This window comes from Leptonotus elevatus, chromosome 6 (assembly GCF_054856555.1).
Source record: "Leptonotus elevatus isolate MCC_2025b chromosome 6, RoL_Lele_1.0, whole genome shotgun sequence".
In the NCBI taxonomy this organism is placed as follows: domain Eukaryota; kingdom Metazoa; phylum Chordata; class Actinopteri; order Syngnathiformes; family Syngnathidae; genus Leptonotus; species Leptonotus elevatus.
In genome coordinates, this window is record NC_141244.1 from 17,796,428 (window position 1) to 17,817,263 (window position 20,836).

At 39.9% G+C, this 20,836-nt stretch overlaps 1 protein-coding gene across 1 annotated transcript in view; it reads left to right on the forward strand.

The window, feature by feature from the left end:
* Positions 1–20,836, forward strand: part of efna3b (ephrin-A3b) — a 69,336-nt gene that overhangs the window by 1,432 nt on the left and 47,068 nt on the right. The window lies entirely within an intron of this gene.

The following is a 20,836-nucleotide window of genomic DNA, read 5'->3' on the forward strand; positions in this document are numbered from 1 at the left end:
AATCAGAGACAGAGGCGTGACTTATGAAGTCTCAATCATTTGGCATGGTCTCGTAAAAAGCATAACTTAAAACCGATAACGGTACTACTCTTAAGTCAAAAATGAAATAAATATAAATAAATAAATACATAAATAAACTCCGCCTTTAAACAAAATTTCATGTGGAAAAAAAAAGGATGTATTTTTGCTGCCTTGTTGATGCTGCTCCCTTTAAATAAGTCGCCCCAAAAAGCCACCACGCACACCTACAGCTAACCCTGTGAAAAGCTAGCTAGCTAACTAGCTAGCTCTCGGGAGCCTTATGTGACCTTAAAGCCATGTGTTTCATATTATGTGTTGTACGGCTTTCGAGGTTCAGCTGTAACCGTGCGACCATTTTACCATCGTGCCTTACCCAGCTGACCTTGAGCGAGGGGCGGGGCGCTTTTGGAATTGGTCGCCAGTCAATCGCAGTGCACAAACAACCACTCACATTCACAAACTATGAACAATTGAGAACATGCTCACCCCGCCCCGCCCCGGAGATATCAATTTGAACCCTGAGCCTTGGAATAGCGAGGCAGACGTGATGCCCACTCCCACACCATGCTGTATGTAATTTGTGATGTTCTTTTCAACCAGTTGTGTTGGAACGCGTGAGAAAATCCTGAATGAGTCTAGCCGGATTTTTTTTTTTTTAACAGACTATAAATGTCCCTGTTCTGGACCATTTCACTTGCGCACACAGTTTTAGTCGTCTCCATATTCGTTCCTTCAGCCAGCATCAGCCGCGCAGGAACGGAAAGACGAGCAAGAGTTTCTCTCTCGTCGCGGTCGTCGCTATCTGGTTCAATTAGGAGCGCTTCTTGTCGCTGACCTCATTGTGTTGTCGCCGTGTCACTGTTCAATCTCTCCTCTCCCAACCCTCCTGTTCAAGTCTACACTCACTCCGTTGTCCTTTTTGTTGTCCCGTTAATCCTCTGGCCCCTCGTTCCCTTCTCCATTTAAGTGATTCAAGCTGCAGATCTTTGTCTGTTTTTTTCTTTTTTTCAATTTCAGCCTTGTGAGTAGCGTACTAACATCAAGCAATGCATATTTTCTTATCGTAACTAAAGGTGATATTTGACACCACAACAAGATGGGTTTCCCGGCAAGGTCACCGAATGCTTTGGAAAAAAAAAAGTGATTTAGTTTTAAGAGGTACAAATATTCCTCCATCTGCCTACGTGAGGCGCACTCCCCATCTTTCATATGCGCTTTGACTATTTCGGTTTGTTTGTACCTCCTCCGTGCTTTTATTGGGCCCCTAAGACAAAGAGATGAACTGCCGCTGTCAGTTTTTATGGCTGCGCTTATTAAAGATGTAAACAATATGAAAACTCAGCTGGAAAATAATCAAACATTTAGTCGTCAGTCTTATCAGTCAGCCTTTTTAGTTTTTACAACAGGAAATTCAGGCCTGGTGTGTTGTCTGCGTAAAACAAATAAACACTCTCCACAAACAGATGCTTCTTATTCACATTTACTCATGCTCATTTGATATCCCATTGCTGACCAAGACAGCAGCACCAGCATCAAAAGGAAATTCTGAATATACCCAATGTTGACGACAAACGAGTTTCTTTTTAGTTTAAAATGGCTTACCTTAACTAGAATCCCGTGTTTACAGAGTGACCAAAGGGTTATTGCGCCTTTTGCCGCTGTCAATCTTTGTCGTGGTGCAAGGAAGCCACATGCTAAGCTAGCTATAGCTCACATCCGTTGACATGACAACCCTTCTTCTTCTGCTCTCCTTTGACGATCGGCCAAATACTTTTTGGGTGCATTACCACCACCTTCGATAGCACGCTATAAAGAATGTGGCCACCGCTGGTATTGCATCACTACTACAATGACTACGCCACCATCTTACAGGTCATTACCAGTCATTTAAAAACCAGAATTTTTACAATCTGTATTTCCAACTACTTGTTGAAAAACGTGCTTGATGAATATTTTCGTCGTGGCAGTAAACGGTCGGATTTTGCTGGATGAGTAAAAAAAAAATAATGTTCCGCAGCAGTGAATGGTTAAAGAACGATAGCTATACGTCAGGCTGGTGATGTGGCGAATATAGTTTTCTAATATCAGAGAATTTTTACGATTACTGATACCGCGCCTCTAGATGCCCAGTAATGGTAATCAGTATTGGTGCATCCCTACTATTTAATAATGTTTTTAAAAGCATGCCTCCTGTGTAGTAGATGCTGGTACTCTATGTCCTTGAGTAAATTAACTTCTTAAGGCCACTATATGAACAGTCATTATCAGCTAATGGGTTGCCTTTGAGTGTAAACAATAGCAGTGGAATGGCAGAGAAAGTAGCTGCATATTTTATTGAATCCTGCAAGCAGAGTGGCCTCTAATACCTTTTAACGTCCCTTTTATTCTTGCAGGAATAGTTAAACACACAGAGGTTTTAATAGCAAAAGACTTGAATACGTCTTATTAAAAGTTCTATGTCATTAGGCGTCTTACTTTGCTGGGTGTATTATCACTTGGCTCTCAGACAAAGGCTATCAGAGAGCAGCTTAATCTGTAACCTGACCCTCCTGATTCCTGCCCCCTCTGCCAATCTTCCTCCCAGCGGTGTAGCCTCCTTCAGTATGTGTCTTTCAGAAAAAAAGACTGCGCTTAATTAAAGAACACGGCATCCCAGTGGACCTGACTTATCCCCGATCTTCACGTCTTCCCTTTGTCTCTTTCCTTACTGCGCAGTGTGAACGTACAGTATGCATGAGGAGGAACTTTTTTTTTTTATACAGACTTATATATGTGTATATCGTCGCTGCTATGTGGAAAAACACCTGTGTCCATTTTTTTTCCTTATTTTGTTTATGTCTGCGTTTTGGGGATGTCTGCATTCATCTCAAAAACGTAAAAATAAAAAAAAATGGAGGAAAAAAATGGACATAAGTGTTTTTCACATAGCAACGATGATACTATATATATATATATATATATATATATATATATATATATATATATATATATATATATATATATATATATATATATATATATATATATATATATTTATATGCTTAAAAATAAAGAAAAAAAACGGTTTGAATCAGACAATTGTTTATGATTTAGATGATAAACAGAATCAAATCGTTCTATTTTCAAATATCAATGTGTGTGTATATATATATATATATATATATATATATATATATATATATATATATATATATATATGTATATATATATTAGGGGTGCGCATCTCTTGCTACAAAAGACATATATATATATAATACGGTTTTCCATACGTAGGGTGCACAAACAGTTCAAGGACGATTAACTTGAAAGTGAAACGATTTGATTCGGTTCGACTCGGTTAGATTCTATACGGTACGCCTTTTTTGTGTGTGTCATTTTACATACATTTGACTGAATTTGCCAGTAGTGTAAATATGCCATTTTCTTCTAAGATATATTTCTCCAATAAAAGACGATTCAATATGTATCTTGATATATTTCCAAGTGGAATTTGGTTTGATTCAAAGCAGTTACATCTTTAAAATCAAAAAAAAAAATCCCGTTCAAACCGTTTTTTTTGGGTTACACCCCTAATATATATATATATATATATATATATATATATATATATATATATATATATATATATATATATATATATATCATCACTTGAGTGCAAATACCACATTTACCGTACTTACGAGCTCATTCATGTTGTGACATGACCAAAAAGGAACTCATTGCGGCGTACCCTCTCGAATTGAGCCGTACCGTATCGCAATCGGAATCCCGTTAAATCGAATCGTTCCACTTTAAAATCAAACCGCCCTTCAAATCCTATCGCATCCCATTTATCGATATACCGTACGTATCGAATGGTCTTTTATTGGAGATACATAACATACTTTTCTATCCATACCGTACCTTATTAATATGCGAATAGGCACAGTGTGAACGTACTGTACACATTGAGGGTGGCCATGAAAGTGCAGCGTAACCTGTCTAATCAATTTTTTTTCACACCTCTTCTTCAACTCCCCTTTCAACAGCAGATCCCATTTGCGGTATTTGTAGTAGTATATGTGCACCGGACGCCGCAACACCCACTTGTTGTAAAGGTTGTTGTTGTTGGCGTGCGTGTGTCTCGCCGCCGGCGTTGTGGACTCTCCAGAGTTTCTCGCACTTGGCGGTGCGGCGTGGAGGTTTCCAAGGCCAATAATAAGCCGCGGTGTAGCTGTCAGTCAGTGCGGTAAACACACTGTAAAAGCTGCAGGCTCCTCATCCGCATTCGGACCCCCCCTGAGCTTTCTCATCAACCTCGTGAGACGGACTGTTACCGAGGATTAGCCGCTTCATAAATAGATACTCCTCGCATTCACGTCCGGCAATATGCTTCATTTCCTGTTTTTGCACAAAGCCTATCAGTCACTTGCCACCATTGTCCCTGGGCGCGTTCATTGCGCGATGGCTGGTGTGCGCCGGCATATGTGTGCAAGTTGGTTGTCGGCTGTTACAGATGTTGCTGTTCGCTGGCGGGTGACGGAAACAAAAACAAATCCATCAGTCCATTAAATCGCACATTATCTCCCACCACCTGGCAATTAGCCACCGCTGTGATTGGGTGTGTGCGACGTGTGCGACGTGTGCTTATGTGTGCGTGAGATCTAATAATGCAGCAGCTTACTAATTTGCATACTGGCTATCTGGTGATATCTCTTAATTTAGCAGTGTTAAACATTAAATCTATTTTTTTTTTGTTGTTGCTTTTTGTGTGAAGTCACATCACATATGCTGGCTTACATCTTGTATTCATGATGACCAACTTTTTAAAAGCCATTTGTATGGTCCATATTCACATACAGTGGTGCCTTTTAGATAAGAATTCAATTTGTTGTCTGACAACACTTAACTCAAAAGATTGTATCTCAAATAATTTCCCCCCATTGAAATGAATGGAAATGCCATTAATTCGTTCTAGGGTCCCCCAAAACAAACCACAAAAAATTGTAATGTTTTTAATAAGGAAAATAACACTGTATATTATTGTACTTTATAAAAAACAATTTGCGACTTGCTCACCAGGTGGCAGTATCACACTGTTATGGAGCCACAAATGAAGGGGAGTTTCACAACTACTGTAAACAGCTCATTCGCTGCAGTAATATTAGTCAGGGATGATCAATGCCACTTTTTTTTCAGACTGATACCGGTATGAGACTACAAGTACTCAACTCTTAAGTAGTCACCGATACCAAGTACTGATACCACAATTATTTTTGATAAATAAAAACAATCACAGATCATTTTAAAGATAGACCTATATACCCAATTATAGCATTTTTTCTTAAAATTGCATAACATTTATGGCCATTTTTTTTCTTATTCTTCTCATTTGTAATTTCTAGTTCCTGATTGCAAAACGGCCACAAGAGGGTACGGCCAACGTGAAGACCAATACCTCGAAATATATGTTTGCGATTATTTCTCTCTGTATGTGATGCTGCACCATTTATGTTCAAAGATCCGTTACCCAAAGCCTTCTCATATTGCCACATAGACGCTACCCATTAGCCCGTCTATTCCATTATTTGTCAACTGAGACGTGTAATTCACTTTTTTTTTTGTATTCGGTTTGACAGTAAACTGAATTTTACAGTCGCCACAATAATTATGATCCACTATATGAGGATGACTAAGCATCTCTGGGTACTTTTATAGGCACATGCATATATCAAATATTGAGATATGAGTGAAATCAGAAAAATAATCATGAACTAGTTACCAGAACTAATACTTCAATATAATTCACTTTGTACCCGAAGTACTTTTTCCCCCCCTTTTCTTCTCTACCGACCTCTGTCTGTTTTTGACTGCCGATCAGTCAAGGATGTACTCCGCCAAACCTAATGAGGACAACAATAAAAAACACGTTACAAGACGAATGTACCGAACCAACTAACGAACCTAACCTTTCCTTCGTCACAATGATTTTCTGTTTAATTATAGCAAAGCAAAGCGCATAATAACGCTGATGGTGTTTGACCAACGCATTTATTCTTTCACGCTCTCTATTTAACACAATAGTGTTGCATGTGTGTGTCGAGAAGCATCCCGTAGACATTAAACAAGCCAATCAAGCAGCCTCCTGACAGCGGCGCAAACGATCCGTCTCCCAGCCCCACTTAGCACAACAACATTTACATTTATGAATATGTGCACAAAGGAGACTATTACTCACACACTATCTTGTGCCGTCTGTGTTTTTTTGCGCGCGCATTAGTATGTGCAAGACATCCATCATGGACTTTTTGCACTGTTGCTAGATGTCGGATAGCACCCCTGTACGCACACGCTCGCGCTCGCGCACCAGCTCAGCAATCATCATAGCAGTTATATAGATCCAGCCACGCGAGCGGTCATTAGTCACAAATAATAAGGCCTTGCAGCGTGCGAGCTCTGGACTTGTTTGGGTTTTCGGGAACAAAGTGCTGGAAGTTTTTTTTTGCGTGCGCGTGGCGCGCCGCAGACACTTGCACCCGGGCGCCATTAATTAGAGACAATAGGGAACACACCTGTGTGATGGATGACTGCTGTTGGCATAATAAGACGCGGTGGTTTTCTATGCTCTCTGCGAAGTAAATTTGGATGCGGGATGAGGAAAGAAAGTCGTTAACGTCTCGATTTCTTATGTACAGTCGATGATATGCTAGCTAACTATATTTCTCATTTCGGTCTTCAGCTGGAAAAAGTGAAGAACTGTTTTAGATTTGTGCTATTTTAAGGATACTTTTTTGTGTCAGCTTTGTGATTGACAGGTGATAAGTCCCGGGGCCCCGCCTCTCACACTAAGTCAACCCCCTCCATGACCCTAACAGGATTAACGGTTTAGAAAATGAATGGACTTAAGGCTACACTGACACCAAAACCACATTTTCCCACACTTTGCTAAACTTTTACTGTAATGGCTTTTGTATATTTTGACACCTTCTTAAAATAATCGCCTACGTCATTTTTTCCCCAGAATTTTCAGGAAACACAAATAAATTGCATCATTTGCATCATGAGATGATTTAGGCAAAAATAATATTTTTGCAAGAAAAATGACGGCAATTATTTTAACTCATTCATTGCCATTGACGGCTATAGACGTCAAACATTCATTTGAACTATTTCTATTAAACATTTTTTTCTACTTTTAAGTATGAAAACCTAGTTTTTTTTAAATTGTACATTTAGAACAGATATAAAATTTGTGATTAATTGTGAGTTAACTAGTGAAGTAATGCGATTAATTACGATACATTTTTAATAATCTTTTAAATAATTTTAAAATAATTTTTCTAGGTTTTCATACTCTTGTTAACAGAAGTGGAAAAACAATGTTAAGCTAATAGAAATAGTTCAAATTAATTTTTGACGTCTATAGCCGTCAATGGCAGTGAAAGAGTTAAGGGGGTGTTGACTTGTATATTTATGTATATTCGTGTAAGATACAGTAATAATACTAAATTGAACTAGACAAAGTGCAATTTCTGCAGAAGTTGTGTGGGAATGCTGGAAGCTGAATGATGAATGTATGCTTATGAAGGAAATTGAAAGATTGTGAAAATTACAAATTGTAAAATGTAGTTAAATGAGAAAACTTGAACTGCAATCTGTCTAAAGTGGGATTTAATTTTTGAAGCAAGTTGAAATTTGAAGGTTGTAAATCGAAAGTATTATGTGGGAGTTGTTCAATGGCAAAAAAAGTGAGGAGAATAAAATGCTATAATAATAAAGGTTAGAAACAACATAGGTGGGAATGCTGGCAGTAAGAATAAAGAATCCCAATAAAATATGCGCTTCCAGCATTTCCACCAAAATTGAGATGATAGAAAAGTGGAGTTTTTGTCAATCTCCCTACGTCACATTTCATTAACATATCCTTAAACAAGTCCTATACTACCCAAAAGCTATACAAAAAAAAAACCTTCACATTAATGTGCATAATAAGGAAAGCCCTAAAAATCCAGCTCTACTTGGTCTTAATTGACTGTTTCGTTCCCTCCCGTGCTGATGAGGAACTCATCAGAAGCACTTGAGTGAAAATGAAGTATTGATGTCCAATGCTAACTGTGATTGCTTTCAACTCAAACGTTGCCTCAGAAGGCTTAAATAATGTAAAGGTCATTAAATGTGGATTTGCAAGTTGATTGGACGACAATTGCGAACAAGTGACTGATTCAAGGACATCACGTGAAAGTATGTGAACCAACCGGGCAATTCTTGCCGGAATTTTAGTGAGAAAGTTGGCCTTCCTCAGCTTAAGTTTAACAGCTCCTCTGGGAAGACTTTCGACAAGATTTTGGAGTATGTCTCTGGGAATTTTTGGTCCAAACCCAACCAAGCATTCATTTATGGACCTTACTTTGAGCAATGGACCTTCAAAGAACTTTTCCAAGAAAGTTAGAAGCATAAAAAAATTAAATAAAAAGTGTGTGTAGATGAGGAAAACTTGCTTTATATTATATTATATTATAATTAATTAAACTTGATATATTAACTTGAATTAACTTAATTCAATTGTGTTAGCCATTTGAAGGGATTCAATTAAATTTGTTTAAAAAAATATGCAGATAAGCAAAATCCCACTGATTAGCTGTAGAAAGACTGTAGTAAGATGAGCTGATTCCGATTGGACTCATCTTTAGCGACATGGCAACTGGTTTGTGCAGCCACAATTAAAAACAGCTGTCAGACCTAACAAACTCTGATTGATAAGGAAACCAAAAATACATTTGACAGTTAATTTGATGGCGCTTCCATACATTTTAGTTCCCGAGGACGCAAACGGCGCAGATTCAGAGGAATGACGCATGTATAGATTTTCCGGAAAAGCATTTGAATCAGAAGCGGCCAATATGGTTGTAGTAAAAGCAGATCTTGACAGAGAAGATGGATTGCACATTTTTTAAATGCCTCTAAAAAAGAGGGATGGCCACATTGATTAGTTGCTGTCACCAGTCTTGCTAAATGCTAAACGCACGTCAGTAAAAAGCACATGGCCTGAAGCAAATAAATCGCCACTTTTTTTTCTCTCTCTCTCTTTCCTCCTGACAGCCAAATCGACGACTGACCGCCCGCCTCTCGCTTCCCCTTTGTTATCTGCCGCGTTTTATTTATCTTCCCCACCCATGTGTTAAATTTGAACAAATTGCCCACAGAGAACAAATCCCCCACAGCAAAGGGCTGTAGGCAAATCACACACACACACACACATACGGACACACACTTGTTGCCAGTCGATACTAAGCTTCAGTGGCGTAATCAGGTGCTAATAACAAGGCCATGCTGCTTACAACCTGTTTTCAAAGCACTTTTATACATACATAAATATTTAATGTGAACGTATGGATGTGTGTGCGTTTTGAGCTTCTCCACACACACACATATGCGCACCTGCTGTGCGCATATGGCGTGTTCGCAGCTAATGACGGCAAGTCGGCAGCCTTATGCTGAGCCCGCTCACAACAGAGCGGGACCGGGCTTGTGTTAATGAAGCCCAGCGACGCCACAATTAGGGCTTTATCCTCTCGAGGAACGCAGACCTCGCCATCCAAGCCACCTGCCCCGGCGAGAGGTGCAACTTAACGACACTTAATGGCGTGCGCTGGAAACCGTAAGGCTGCGCACAATCTGTTTCACGACGCCGCATCATCTGGAAAGTAACATTTCCCGTGGGAAATAATTGGAATAGGATTCATCTGGTTCATGTTGTGGTCACCTTAAAAGCGTATTCATGGTACAGGCAATGTTTTACAACATTTATTATTTATTTATTTATTTACATTTTTGCGATGCACATTTCACACTTGGTATATTACTCATTGTGTCTCATGTATATCCATATGCCTGGTTTATACTGCCCCCAGGTGGCCAAGTTGTGCAGACCAGAAGGAGCCACACAATGTCCATTGAATTGAAGCAAAATTGTTGTAATTTGTTACGTGATTATTCTATATTATTCTATACCATGTATAGAATATTCATATTTTTTATGAATGATTTTTAAAATATTTCCAAAATGTTTTGTTATTTGTGGGGACATTGGAACAGATGAACTGAATTACATTGATTTTAATGCAGAAAGATAATTTGAGATAAAAAATAAATAAATAAAATGCAAGTGTGGTCATGAAGCAATTTCAACTCATATGTCAAGGTGCCATTTCTGTGCTAGTTTTAAATGAAAAAACGAAGAAAAGGAAAGCCACAGGCGTATAAGGATATATTTGGAATACTAAATGCACTCAGTTCATATTTTGGACGCTCATTGTGCAGCGTGTTACTTGTGGTATGCGGGCGCCCTCTTGTGGTACGCCGAATAATTGCCGAATCGAATGTTCCATCTTTGCATATTGTTTCAATTGCCTAACCTTGTATTTTAATTGAGCGCAGTACAATATAAGTACGGTTCAGTTGTATTTAACTTTTAAGTACAATACTTTTACATGTAATCTTTTAGAGCAATTTTAAATTAATCATTGTATTTTTTTATTTGTTTATTTTAAGAACAGTGCTACTGTTCAAACAGTAGCTCACAATAATATGAAATTGACCTTTTAGGCATAAAACCTCAGCCTCACTTGATGATCACTGTCATGCTACTGTATTTTAGTACTGTATCTTATTGGAGAGGCAAATACATTTTTGGAGGCGGTAGGCTACTTGGCGTAGAAAGTTTCTGAACCAGCGCGTGCCTTGTTTTGAAAAAATGCCGGTAGAATTTCAAATGGTCCAAAATTTGGGAGGGAATTTGAACGTGCAGCTTCTTCTGTGTATGTTTTTGATCCGCTTAATGGAGTTGGTGAGAGTCAAGAAATTCTAAGAGACACTTGATTATGAGGGCATCGGCGCTCCTCCAGTCAACAAACAGGCAGTATTGCGATTCCGCCCGCAGAAAAAGCCGACGTCTTTAATTGAGGTTTTATCCATTTAAGCTGTCACAAAGAGGCCGACGCTGAAAGCTTTTTAACCACTCTCATCGCCATAATGACGCACATCACAGAGTTAATGTGTCTGAGCGTTCTTTACCCCCCCACTACCTCCTCCTAGCCGGTAATTATGCGGAAATTGCGATACGGCTAAGTGAATTGTGACCTTGTTTCAACAAGTCACAGGCCAGTGCGGCGGGCCTGAAATGTTTGCCAACAACCTAACGAACGTTGCTTGTAATTACAAATGCAACTTTGACATGATAGTTGACTGAATCTCGGCCACATGCTTGCTGTGTCATTGTGTCGGCCCGCTTCTTCTTCTTCTTCTTCTTTTGTTTTCGCTCTTGCTGTCTGTTTGTGTTAGTGCTGCATTCACTGGCATCCTACACACACACATAGTCGTCTTCCTTTACGGCCCTATTGTTGGCTTCTCTGCATCACTTCCTCCTCTCTCTCTCCTCGCTATCCATCGCACGATTCTCAAGTCTCTCGTCCGTTCAGACCATAGCCACATAGCCATGTTGATGTAGTGTGTGAGTATTTTTCACTGATTCCTTCCTGCCACTTTATGAGGGATTAAGGTTTTTGGCTTCTCGTCCTGGAATCGATAAATCCCGCCACCGCTTCTTCAACAAAACTTTGGAATTTGCACACGTGTGAGTTTGTTGGAGTCACTGCGGAAATTAACTTACTTGAAGCAAATTAATGTTTTTATTGATGTATTTTTTTTTAAATGTTATTAATTAGGAGGGAAATCCAATTGGCACCCTGCTGTGCAGTTTGTGTTGCACAGCAGGCATAGAATTAAATAATGCACGAGCAGGCATGTTGGGATGTCAAAGTGAAAAGGGTCTCGATTTGCTTGCTCAAGGGCACTCCAATAGTAGCCAGCAAGCATCCAGCATTTCGTAGTGGGACTTGAAATCTGCCCATCTGATTTGTATTGTTACATAGAACTTCACATTTCTTTGCTGATAATGTTGGATTTGACTCCTATTAGAGTAATGGATGGAGTGTTGTAGCAGATAGCACTGCTGTATATTTTACAAGGGTGTGCCCAAAAATCGATTCTCATAAGAATCGTGATTCTCATTTAGTACGATTCAGAATCGATTTTAAATGTCCCAAAATAGATTTTTTTTAAATTCTTTTATACTGTCTTCCCTTTGTTTGTGTGTGCCTTTATTGGGAGCGCTGTTCATGTTGTACCCGAGTTGGCCACTTAGGGGCAGTGTGGTTCCACGCGGTCTGATACACTGTTAAGTTGTAGCCACATTAGAGAGTAGAAGGAAAAAGTCACGATCAAGTTATTCTCATAAAGGTTGTTTTTTTGCAGCGTGGAGCCGTTCTTTTGAGTGATAAAAGTGCCGCGAGTAGAGCGCTAATTAGCATTAGCGAGTCAGACTGGAGTAGATCATTACGATTCTTTGAACACCTATAAATTGAAGCAAAAATCAGTCAACCAAATCATTCAGAACCAAAAATCGTTCCTAATCGAAAATCGATTCTGAATCGAATCGTGCACCCAAAAATCGGAATCGAATCGAATCGTAAGACATTCAAAGATCCCCACCCCTAATATTTTATAATTAATATAGAGCAATTTGTGGGCTTGCTCGTTCAGACTAGTCCCTTCTTAGTTTTTGCCATTACTCTGCATTTTATTAATTGAAAGTCCTTTTATTTTGTGCTAATTTACACTTATTTTTATTTGTATTATTTTTGAAATCGTTTTTGTGGAAGTATAGCAGTGTCTTCCTTCCTTCAATCGTCCTGTGGGCGGCATGGCTCAGTGTTAGAGTGGTTTTCTCTCAACCGGGGAGCTTGTGGGTTTAATCCTCGGCTCTTGTGACCGTGTCGAAGTGTCTTTGAGCAAGACACTGAACCCTAAATTGCTCCCAGTGGTTCTGGCAGTGCCCTGCATGGCAGCAGCCAAACACTGGTGTATGATTGTGTGTGTGAATGTGAGGCTTTGCAAAGCGCTTTGGACACCATATGGTGTAGATAAAGTCTATTTACCTTCTTAACTCTTTGACTGCCAGACGTTTTCAGAAAAGGGATGCCGCCAGTGCCAGCCGATTTAAGCATTTTGACTGATCTTCCAAGGTCCACAGAAAATGTTCTGTTTGGACTATGGAAACACACGTACTACCAAATGAAAGATTGGACTTTCATCTTTCATCAGAAAAAAAAAGTTTGTTTCTACCTTATTCCGTTCTTTAGTAATCAACAATAGAAAATGGTTAGTTTGACCCAATTTCGCCTGTTTTGGACCAAAATATGGAGAAATCAAGCTTTTAGTGAAACGATATTATTTCATGCATTCTAGTGAATTTTACACTTCTTTTTGTCCATGAATGATGCCACAAACACCTAAATAGTGCTTTACTTCTATAAAACACTACCACCAAGAATGAAAAAGTGTTTTTTGATAGCAAAATACGTTTATTTACATTCAACAGTGTAACAATTTGACAACAATTTGGCAAACTATTTACAAATGTGTGCAACTGTGGTACTATTTACAAATATGTGGATGTTTCAACGACAGTTTTTCTTTTTGTAACACTCTCCTGCGTGCAAAGAGACGCAACAGCATTTGCACAACAGATTGCCTCTTCGCGTGCGCCACTTTCTTGCAGGCCGTTTTTTTCCGGGGAATAGCAAGTATATACTGCAGTGTGTCATCAAGTCTAATATCAGGATCATGCTACGGTTACGTTACGGTTTCGTTACGTCTCGCTTCCCCGTGTCCTTCAGTTGCTATACCGGGTGGTAGGAGATGTTCTGATCCATTTTATCCACTCCATTCATGGTGGCATCGTAGTCCAGAAACAGTGTCTTCTCCGTGATCAGACTGTACCCGCTCCTCCGATGAATATGCATTGGACTCGGGGTACTCTTCATTGTCCGATCGAATGTCCGCTTGTGCAGCTCCGCGTTTTCCGGCCTTAGCAGCGCTAGCCGCGCTAGCCGCGCTTAGCCGGTGAGGCTTACTACGTGTTCATAACAGTCACGCCAAAGCTTCCAACTTTGGCGTAGAGCTCGGATTCATCATCATCATCATCATCAATCTGCATTGGTCGATGCCAACTCTCCATCGCCCGATCGAATGTCCGATTGTGTAGAAGTACCCGGCCGGCTATTGTGCGCGTTTTCCGGCCTTAGCAGCGCTAGCCGCGCTAGCCGCGCTTAGCCGGTGAGGCTTACTACGTGTTCATAACAGTCACGCCAAAGCTTCCAACTTTGGCGTAGAGCTCGTTGTCATCATCATCGTTGACATCAATGCGCTTTTTAGTATTGATTGATGCTTTCCGTCTTTGAAAAAAATGCTCAAGCGTGAGCTGCTTGCAACCGGTTGCTTGGGCAGCCATTGTGGGCTTATTCAGCCATGTCTCCTCAACACTCTAGCTCCGCCTCACGTCTTCTACTGACGCCCACGGTGGGCGGCCCATCCAACCTTGTGCAAAGAGAGTCATCGCTGCCCTCTAGGGGCCAAAACGAGTCTTTGACTAATCAGATCTGCCTGATACTTTCAGCACAGCTGCCCAAGGCTTTCCTGCACCCGTTTTTGAAAAAAAAAAACAAAAACATAGGGGACGTCTTTTAACGTCCTCGGCGCCCTTCCCTAGGTTTATGCTAAACGTTTTATAACGTTTATGGCAGTCAAAGAGTTAATACATTGCCGCTGTATCGAAGGGCTGTGCGGGCACTGATACCGGGTACTGGTATTTGGTTAGTACCCGGCCTTTCAACGTACTGGTACTTGCGACTGTAGCCGATACCAGTATTGACTGACCGTTTTATGATCAGGAGCTAGAAATGAGAAGAATAGGAAATTGCCATTAATTTCATGCAATTTTAAGAAAAAAATGCTATATTGTGATTTTTTTAAGTTGTCTGTCATTTTATTGGAGGGGGGGAGTTTTTATGTATCAAAAGTACTAGTGGTATTGGTTCTTGGTATCGGTATTGGTGACTACTCAAGAGTTAAGTTAAGTTTGATAATCTGATACTAATAACACTTATTAGTGTCAGTCAGTCCCTAGTTTGCCATTCAAGAATGACAGTGAGCGAGACTCATGGATTCTGCCTAGCAACAGGTGGCTGGGTGTTTTTTAGTTTTTTTTTATTGATTTTGAAAGCGGCTCGGATTTTTTGCCGTAGGGCTTTTGGATTCATGTTAGTGTAATAATATTTGGTGTCACTCATCATGAATTGTGCATGTGTCCACGCACCAGATATTTACCAATACTTTATTCCATATGAAAACCGCCATGTGTGGCAAATAATGGATTTATCTATTCTCTGACCTCAGTTCATTTTTATGATTGATGACGGGAAAGAAAAACGATCCCGTCAGAATCCATAATGTGGCATGCGCATCTCCATAGCAGCCCTATAAATTGAAATAATATATTTCTCCATAGATGGCTTGTGAATAAATGAGGTCTCATGCCTGTGAAATAACTGCGGCGAGTGAAGCCAAAATAACATTACCGCCATGAAACGCTTCCCCTGCTCCATTGATATGCAACATTGCCTGGGATGCAAATCACATTGCTACAGATGTATATCATCATATAAATCATCATCTGCAACCCCCCCCCCCCCCCCCGCCCCCCTCCTCCACCTGCACAGCCAGCTGCGTACGTCCATGTGTGTGTCCGTGCACCTTGTAGTATCATTTGGTTTGATTTCTTTCCTGTGTAAATGTCAGCGGCTGTGGATTGTGAGCGAGGGATACGAGCCGGCCTATGTGCAAACACCCACGCCGCCTCCCGCGCTTGCAGGCGTGGAAGAATCTTCGCCGTAGTAAGACGGCATATGAATGAGAATTTGCCGTCTCTCTTTGCCATGTGCGTAATTAAAGTCCAAGCTTGGCCCGCGGGAGGTGAGCCGCTGCCTTTACCGCGCATGCCTGACTGGGGGGAGGGAGGGGGAGGGGGGTTCTCATAAGATATATGTGTGTATGGGGGGGGTTTGTTGGAGTGAATGCACCCTGGTTCAAAAGAATTCTGTGTCACTTCCCGGGAGAAAGGGAAGTAAAGATAGTGGCGAGGGGAGGAGATGTGGGAGGAGATGTTGTGGAATAGAAGCTGTTGTGTGGAGGGAGAAGAGTTTATGCAGCCAGGCTAACACTCCTCCCATCCCTAATATATATATATATACACATATGCGTGAAGGAGAGCATGCGAATCCCCCTCAGCCACAACCATACCACCCACATACTTTACCCACATGCACCCCATAAATATGCATACTCCTCCTCAACCTCTCGTTTCATTTTCTTCCACATTCACACACACAAAGCGCATACAGCATACGCGGGCACAAGTGCTGTCATTACCTCTCTCGAGGGAGTGCATTGTTGTGTTCACCCTACATATAAACTAGAGCAAATAGGCAGCACCCGCACAAATACAGTTGAGCTTAAAGGTTGAAAATAATTGTGTTCAGCCTTTGTTGAAGCGGAAAAGAATGTATTTGTCCACATGTACGTGCGAGATTTGGCGACAGTGTGGAGGGAATTAGGAACAGTTAAAAAAAAAAAATAGTAGTCAGTGTTAGCAACAACAACAAAAAATTCATGCGTCTTCTAGAAAAGAAAATGGTCAGGAAAAGCCTTCTAGAACATCTGGACTTTATTTGTGATTACTCAGAGGCACTTTTAATGGTGGCTGGCGTGCACCGACTCCCATTTAACATGAGTTTGAATGAATTGGTTATTGTAGAACACAGCCATATACCAGTTATGAGGGTGTGCACACTTGTGCAACCACATGACTTCAGTTATTTATTAATATTTTTGTATTTTTATTTTTTTATTCAGCTGCGTTGTACAGGTCACAATAATGGAGGAACAAATTTTGAAATGATTTACTTTGGTCTTATTTTTTTTAAATCACAAAAATCTTGCGTTCGGGCAGGGGTGTGTAGACTTTTTATATACAGTACACTGTAGTCTTGTTCGTGTTTTTGTAATTTCTTGTGGAAAGAAAATAGTTTAGGACTATTTATTGAGGCAGAATTTACCTTAATTTTTATAATTAAAAAATATATATATTATTGTTTGCTATTATATAAAGTAGAGATGGGCGAGTACTGATACTGGATATCGGTATCAGGCCGATACCAAACACTATTTCAAGGTATTGTGGCTGTTTTATGATCAGGAACTAGAAATTATATGAGAAGAAAAAAAAATTGTTATTAAATTCATGCAATTTAAGGAAAACTGGAAAAATCAATGATTCTAAAGTAACCGTACTCTTACTGAGTACAATTCCTGGCTACTGCAGCCGCTTCTGGCCGCCGCACGCTGGTTGGGATGACTGAATCCAAGTTCCACTGTATGTGAGCAGCGACATCAAACTGTCTTTTGTTGGTTAAGGCCCAATTAAATAAAACACTGACTAGTGCCACCACCCGAACCGCCCACTCGGTGCGTGTTCAACTGGTCTTTCTGCATCACATGTTGGATTTTTCCACAGTATCAGCTGAGATAATCAAAGGCTCCGTGACAGCCGAGTAGGCGACTGTTACATTCTACAGTGCATCAGCCACATCTTTCAGACAGTGTTGTTCCTAGAGGGGTAAAAGAGAAAAAGAAAAAAAAAAAAGAACACAACAAGACGGACATAGAAAAAAAACTCACTGACGGAGGGCAAAGAAGAAGGAGGGGAGGCCACGGAAGAATGGCGAGAGGAGGTTCCCCGCAGAACAGTCCTGCCAAAGCCGAGGTCAATTGTGATGAAAATGGCCGTTCAGCATGACCACAATAGCGTGTGAGTGACAGGACTAAAGCGGCGCGGACGGGCTTATCCTGATCACTCAGGGCCTTGACTGTGCTGGTGTGATCACAATGCCCTGGAGATCTGTCCTTTTTTTTGGACGGCCCCGATCACAGAGCGCCCACGGTCCCAAAAGCTCCGGCCCCCGCAACGTCCCTGGCATTACCATATCAATGGCAGCCCGCCTCTCCGCCGCCAAGGAGCAGTGTGGCGTGCCATCGTGCCTCCTGGTTAGCGGCACCCTGTGCCTTCGCGCCGCCATTCAGCAGAGGGAGTCAATGCAGAGTGGGAACGGGACGTCGCTCGTTCCCCGAGGATGAACTCGCGTCTGCCACCGCTTTCATTTGTAAATAAAATAGAGCTGGGAAAATGCAGTGTAATAGAAAGAATGGCAAAGTCTGCAATTTGTGTTGTGTGTGCTGCTAACACTACGCCATGATGCTATTCGTTAGCCCACCTATAGCATTTGCGTTGTTTGTTAGCTTTAAGCTAGCAAACTTTCCTAAAGCAGTTATGCGCTCTTTTTGAATACACAACGTGAAATTCACATTGTTTTATATTTAGTTTGACAGTCAACTTCAACAAGGAGTGATAATAGACAGCTTAGAAGCCTCTATTTTGAAGAATAGTTTGCTGTTTGCCAAACTGTTGCTTGTTGTGAAGTGAGTTGAGTAGAGTTTGCTGCCACCATCTAGCAATCCTACCTCAAATTTTTGCTCACAAGTAAAAGCAAAAATTCAGTCAAGCAACTTGTCAGTCCTGTAAGTCGAATATTTTTTTCCACTTAACTCGAGCGATGGCATGGCTAACTCACAAAAAAAATTAAGCAAATTTTTTTTAAATGCCAGATATTTTTTTTGTACTTCAATTCTATGCTCAAATAAAAAATCATAGAAAAAACAAGCTAGGTGTCTGAATATAATTGGTCGAGTTTACGTGACCCGGAAGTTTAACAAGCATGAGTAAAGATACGCTAGCTTGTTAGCCGCAATCAGTCTGGACCACGATCCAGCAAATTATTTTTGTTTCATCCGAGTAATTTTTCCCCTTGTTTTAAAAAAAATCCTTGTTTTTCTGAATATTTTTTAAAATAATTTAATAATAGTACTTTTTTTTTTATCAGATTTTTATTTTATTTAAAAAAATACTGAAAATTACAAAAAAATATATGTTTGTTTAAAAACAGCAAAAAAAAAAAAAAAAAAAAAAAACAGAAACAATTATTAAATTTAACAGAATTTTTAAAAATACTCAAAAAATGAAACCTCTTAAAAAAGTCAGAAAACAAGTGTGTGTTTTTTTCTTTCTCTCAAGCGGATGCAATACGCTTCTGTAGTGATGCCATGTATGTTTCAAATTTTCTTTGCATGTCTGTGCTGTTTTTATACGTGAAGTAGGACTTTATTTCTTCAGAAGTTAATCATGTATAAATAAATTTTAAAAACATTTAAATAATGGGCACTCAAAAAGTAAGTACATATTTTGGGGGACATATTTTATCTCAACCCCAACACATCTGTGTTTGTTCTTCCTGTTCCTGACCTGATTTAAGTTCTTACTGGATTACACAAAAAAAGCTACAAGTCCAATTTTGCCTGATCCCGGCGTGCAGAGGTGCAACACGGGCCTATTAATTTTGGGTGACAGCCGCTCCCCGATGGAAGTCCCTTAAGGAGGCTCGCGGACCTGGAGTCATTAAAACAAAATGTTCAGGACAAAAATTTAGCCTGCGTGCCTTGGCGGAGTTGTGCTTCCCTGCACAGCTGCTTGACTACATTTAACATTATTGCAGAAGTTCAGTGTCCTGACTGCCAGTTAGCAAAGAAATAGCGCAACATAAGTAGAATGGTACAATCCGCTGAAATCCGTTTGGACTGTCAGAGATGTGTATTCATTGAACCCAAATTTGATCACTGTGTTTTTTTTCTCCCCGTGGTTCATTTAGCTTAATACGGGTAATCAAAGCAGTATGTTATGGTAGAAAGTCTGGATTTAAACGTACCGCGGGGGTCAAAGTCGTATCTCATCTAATGCGAATGCCATCGGTTGCTCTCAATTAACAGTCAGAGCTGGCGGATCATTTGTGTGAATATTTAACAAGCAATCTGCGTGATACTGTAACGACTCCGGAGAGCTGGCTGGCGGGAGCGTCGGCAGCATCGCAGCTGCCGCCGTCCCATCGCGAGACTCCGGGGTCCCAGATTAGTGAAGCATGAATAACTACTTGCACATCTCCACTTGCTGACTAGATCGTTAAGTATGCGCGTTTCACACCAGCAATAGTTTTTAACAGTCAGTATTAAAATTCAAGATGAAAAACTTTGGGGGGTTTATTTTGCAGTGATGTAAAGCCGCACTGTGTGATATGATGATTATTGATTTGAATGATAGTACACGAGATGGTCTTTGTAATCCTTCTAAAGCTGGTGGAGGAGATCAATAGAGCAAATAGACACAACTAGGAATAGAAAAAGGGTGGAGAAATCAAGATGGAGGATTTCGGAACTACTCACGACTGTGGGAAGTTCTGAAAATGTTCCGAACCACTTATTCTCATTTTTAAAATTTTATTTTTGGTATTAAGTTCACTTAATATTTTTTGTTTAATTTATGAGTAATCAATTTCTGTTATAATGTTTTTTCATGTTATTCAAATCGTATTTTTGTTATTGTATGTTTTTATTTAATCGTACTTCAATTATTTTCAAACAATTGTTAATTTTCTTGAAATTTGTGTTTCATTTAAGAATACCTTTTCATTGTCAAATAAATTTGTTGAAATATCATTTTTTTTAACTTAATGTTTTCGTTGGTGAGTAGTCAATTTCTCCCATACTTGTTGTTTTTATAACTTGTACTTATGCTATATATATATTTATTTATTTTTTTTATTTTTTTTGGGGTGGTTAATTTAAATTTATATTAGTTATTTCAACAACTTTATTTCCTGTACAGATGATCTTGTTTTAGTTTTTTTCATTCTAAATAATGATTTTGGAAATAGTTTATTGACTTTGTTTCATTTTTACGTGTGAGCATTTCAATCAAGTATTGTCATCGAACAAC